Here is a 5,614-nt window from a genome sequence, read left to right as displayed (position 1 = left end):
TATACACACATGGCACTGTATGATCCTAAAAAGATGGAAGAGTGTGAAATGGCTTTTAGAGAAAAATTTACATTCATGGTCATTTCTCTGAGAACATGCCTGTGTTGTTTGAGGTTCTGGCTATTATGTCCTGAAGGGTCTCTGAACACATCATTGTCATTTTGAGAATGTAAGGGTGACCAGTGGAAAACCGCTGAGTTCAGTTTCAAAATTCTCCAAATACCAAGAACAAGATATCTGCTTTCTCTCCAGTCACATGGCAGCCGGGGGTGGGGTGGTTTGGGCAGGTTAAAGAGGAGGTCGGAACCATGAAATGTCAGACAGGCACAGCACCCAGATAAAAACGAGGTCAAGAAATATCAGTGAAATGCTGAATGACCACAGACAAAGACATGTTATTAGCCAATCTGCCCCCTCCTCTGGGCCCGACTATCCCACACAGACACTGCCAGAGCTGGGGAAGATCATCCCAACAAGTAAGTGATTGTAGGAGGTCATGCTCCTCTTATCTTTCATTCTGGAGTTCATCACAAGACACACCACTAACCAGAAAGACTATATTCAGCATGAAAGCATGTGATGGAGGGAGAGGGGGAGGAATTTGAATGAGAGCAAAAAGCAAGCAAACATGAGCACACAAGAGGGGCACAGGTTCAGATTTGTCCTGTGTGGTGTCCCGTTCCTCTCTCTCTCACTTTCTTGTTTATTAAAGTTAAAACGCCCCCAAAATGTCATCAGCACACATAATCCCTATAGAGTACAGTACTATGGTCATTCTCAACCAACAGAGCAATCTGTGGCATGATCGTTTTACACTTTTTTTTTCAGTTACCAAGTTACCAAACAAAGAAAAAATATATAATTTCTTATAAATCATTTCCCCCATTGAGGGATTATAAGGAGCTCATGTCCCCCAAATATTAGGAATAATGAATATTACTTTTTAAAATATTTTGAATAAATGACTAGTTTCTAGTAGCTTCACACAGTTTCTGTGTTCCTTGGAATAAATCACAAACTGCAATCAAAAAATCAATAACCATGTACTTTCAAAACATGTTTTGTACCAACCTGGTTAGATTTAGATTTTTTTTTTTTTTTGGGCTGAATAAGCAAAAAATGCACCACACCACATTATAATGTATATAATAAATATATTTACAATATTATTGCGTTCTGTGCCAAATAAAATGTCTGTATTTTTATATTTATTTGTTAGTAAATAATTTTTCTGTTAAGAAATCACTATGATGTATTCTTACTGTACACTACTGTTCAATAGTTTGGGGTCAGTATTTATTTATTTATTATTTCCCAGCAAGGAATTGATGCATTAAATTCATCAAAAGTGAAGTCATGAAAAGACAACAGTTTTCAACATTGATAATAATAATAAATTCTTCTTCAGCACCAAGTCAGCATATTAGCATGATTTCTGAGAGATATCATCTTTGCCATCACAGGAATAACATTTTATTTAAATTCAAATACAAAACAGATCTTTTTAATTGTAATTATATTTCAGAATATTACTATTTTTATTGTATTTTGTTATTGATCAAACAAATGCAGCCTTGGTAAGCATTAAATAATTCAATACAAAAACATTTAAAAAATCTTACTGAGCACAAACATTTAAATCTTAAGTTCAGTCTCTTGTCCATCTTATCTTACCTCTCTTTTTTTCTGTCTCAGTATCTATATCGTGCTATTCTTAAATGCTTATCTTAGTAAGTAACAGTGACACACAAATGGCAGTGTTTCCTGAGAATGACCAGCCACCAGCAGCAGCAACTTTCATAATACTCAATACTAGACCTTAATACTTGTCTAATCATATAGACACTAACATAAAACAGAGCAACTCACAGACATGCACACACCTAAACAGATATTCAGAAAATGCAAACACAAATGCCCTATGGCAAGGATTGATGTCTTCAGCATTTAATGCTACAATCCCCAATGAGTATGAGTCAAATAAATCCGACCCTGTTTTACTCTCCATCACAAACTTATTGACAGAAATGCAATGGTATGTTACACAGGATCTCACATCAGCTAGCACAGGCTATGCGCATATTTATAAAGCAATATCACATCATTCATTATGCTGTACTGTAAGCAGAAAAGGCTCCTGCTGCTCCTCATCCACATCTACACTTTTCAACAATGCCGCTCATCAGGAGCACCTTATGAGGGAAATATGATATCAGCTTAGCCAGAGATGAATCGATCAGGCCTTAATGAACACCTGGGTGGACCTAATTTCTGTGGAGAATAAGTGAGCGAGAGAGAGATATGTTTGGACTTACATCCAAATATATTCTGAGTACCTGCATAAAGAATGACTAAAGAACCACATTTGCATTTCTTGAAGGAAATAACAGTGCTTGCAAGGAAGCAAATGTTAGCAGCTAAAGGCAGGCGGGTCAAAGGCCACGGATTCAAAGATCAATGCCAGTGTTGAACGCTCCATCAGGAAGACAAAGAGATTTTAAACTCAACTTTTTTTAGTTTGTTAAAAAGCCTAGAACGGTTACAAATACCAAAAATGCATAATACATAAGGCTGAAATTATAAGAGCAGCTGGAGATCAGTGTGAAGTAGATGAAGAAATAAGAGAGATTTCAATACAATGTTTTCCTAGCAAGCACCGCATTAATAACAGAAAATGTGCTATTAGCAGCAAATTAAAACAGACTCGTGTAAGAACTTTAGGAAATGTTTCAGATGAAACAAAGAACTGGAGAATATACATTTAAACAAAAACAAACACTTGAAAGACCAAAGCATTTGTAATCACTGTAGACTAACTTTATATAGATTAATTATTTATTAAAACACAGCTTTCTGGAATACTGATTGGTCAAATATTTTTGCATAATGATGGTTATAACTGTATAGTTAGCTATTTTTTAACAAGTTATTTATTTATTTATTTATATTTACATGCTACTGTATGCTAGTTTTGTGTCTTTGTGTCTTTCGTATCAACTCACGGTGTCTGTCTTCTCTCTTAATAAAATCATTTTGACTTAAATCAATAATTCATGTCCATTTATTTATTCATTACTTAAAGGTGCAACAAAAAATGTTTCTGAAGACAATCACCTATTGCACCTTTAAGAAGGCATGTAATAAGTCAGATAATGCACAGTCAGCCACTCATTATCTCAAAACAAAACCCTTCCGGATGATACAAGATACATCTGATCACCTTTTTTTTTTTTTTTAAATAATGGGCAGCTTACTCTACATGATTAAACAAAATTAAACTGAAAATTAAAATAAATAATACCTTTTATTAGTATAAAAAATAAATAAGAAAAGTTATAATATATTTTTTTCATGATTCTTTGATGAATAGAAATGTATTTGAAACAGCAATCCTTTGTGAGATTATAAATATCTAAGTATCAATTTAACTTGAACTTTTGAACAGAATATACATATACCCACACACTTACACTTTTAATGGATTTAATGGTATGAGCGGCCAAATACCTATCCTGTCATCATAATGCAAACTATTCTATAGAACATATCAGTTTGTTTGCAGTTTTTGCAAACCTTGATAGGACACATGAGGGACAAAGAGCTATTCAGAAGAAAGACGAACCTTTGAACATTGTATTTTAGCCATCCCAAGAGAAAATACAAGCAGATCCATGATGCAGTGCCTTTCCGAAGACAAGAATAGCAAAGAGGCAGCAGAAATAAGCCCTGTAGCAGCAACACGGAAAGAGTGCCGACAGGGTCAGTCTGCGGCCCTACACATCAGCTAATTCACACACACACCTGGTGAGCGCACAGTCGCTGAACATTGATTCTGACTCCACCTAGTCATACACGGTGTAAAAATCTGCTATACAGTCAAAATGAAATTACAAGACTAGCCTACTGCACTGTCAAATTAAAATACTATAAAAGGCAGTAGCGTTGTGGGTGACCAGAGCTCCCTGCAGGGTAAAGGCTGTTGCTGCTCTGTGGATCTCTGAAATAAGAGGGCTCTATTTTAAGACATCTGAAATCTCACTGGGACTAACCTGCCAACCAAGTAGTGGTTTATTTAAAGGTAAAAAAAAGTGTGCTAGATGATACACTGAAGGTAAGTGTTGGACACTCAGAAGGTCCAATCCCAGTTGGAATTGACATTGAATTATACCTCCAAGCGATAACAGGAAAACGGCAGAGCAAGAACTTATCCACCTTTTTCATGTACTCTCTTTTGTACTATTAAATAATATCAATTAGTGGTATATATTTTAAGAAAAGACTAGGGTGGCCATATGTGCCATTTATACAGGACACGTCCTGGCCATGATTTTTATATTGCCTAAAACATCCAAAGTAGTAGACCAGGGTCAGTCTGCGGCCCTACACATCAGCTAATTCACACACACACCTGGTGAGCGCACAGTCGCTGAACATTGATTCTGACTCCACCTAGTCATACACGGTGTAAAAATCTGCTATACAGTCAAAATGAAATTACAAGACTAGCCTACTGCACTGTCAAATTAAAATACTATAAAAGGCAGTAGCGTTGTGGGTGACCAGAGCTCCCTGCAGGGTAAAGGCTGTTGCTGCTCTGTGGATCTCTGAAATAAGAGGGCTCTATTTTAAGACATCTGAAATCTCACTGGGACTAACCTGCCAACCAAGTAGTGGTTTATTTAAAGGTTAAAAAAAGTGTGCTAGATGATACACTGAAGGTAAGTGTTGGACACTCAGAAGGTCCAATCCCAGTTGGAATTGACCTTGAATTATACCTCCAAGCGATAACAGGAAAACGGCAGAGCAAGAACTTATCCACCTTTTTCATGTACTCTCTTTTGTACTATTAAATAATATCAATTAGTGGTATATATTTTAAGAAAAGACTAGGGTGGCCATATGTGCCATTTATACAGGACACGTCCTGGCCATGATTTTTATATTGCCTAAAACATCCAAAGTAGTAGACCAATAACATGCAGGTATTGTACATAATCAACCAATGGTGGTGCATCGCGCGTGAGAAGGTGAGAACGATCAAAGCCATGCAAATACGCGCACGTGTTTGTTCGTTCGTTCGACTTGAAGCTGCGCACCGATTGTTGTATGACACCAAAGTACCGCGAGAGCGATTTGAAAGCATCAGTGGCCGTCTGCTCTGCTCTGTATACTAGCACTCGTGAAATAAAGTCATACACGATCGATCTGCACAGTGCTAACAGCCAAAACCTGGATATTTTAGGCAATATAGAAATCCTGACAAGGGTGCGTCCCATAAAAATGGCCCGTATCGTCACCCTATAACAGACGCTGGACAATTTCATATTCATTAAAGCTTCAGTCCGTAACTTTTTTGTGTTCGAAATTTATATAATAAGCGAGTACACCATGAATAAATTTTCCAAACCATGTGTTTGGCTTGTCCTGAATCACTACGGTACACCTATAAGAAGTGTTTATATTCGGACTATTTAGACTGGTTCGGGTAGGTACCGCTGCGGAGTAGCCCAGTACACTCTTAAAAATAAAGGTGCGTCACGATGCCATAGAATAACCTTTTTTGTCTAAATGGTTCCATAAAGAACCTTTAACATCTGAAGAACCTTTCTGTTTC

The sequence above is a fragment of the Sinocyclocheilus anshuiensis genome, unplaced genomic scaffold (assembly GCF_001515605.1).
Source record: "Sinocyclocheilus anshuiensis isolate Anshui unplaced genomic scaffold, SAMN03320099.WGS_v1.1 scaffold775, whole genome shotgun sequence".
NCBI lineage: Eukaryota > Metazoa > Chordata > Actinopteri > Cypriniformes > Cyprinidae > Sinocyclocheilus > Sinocyclocheilus anshuiensis.
This window is presented reverse-complemented; position numbering follows the sequence as displayed.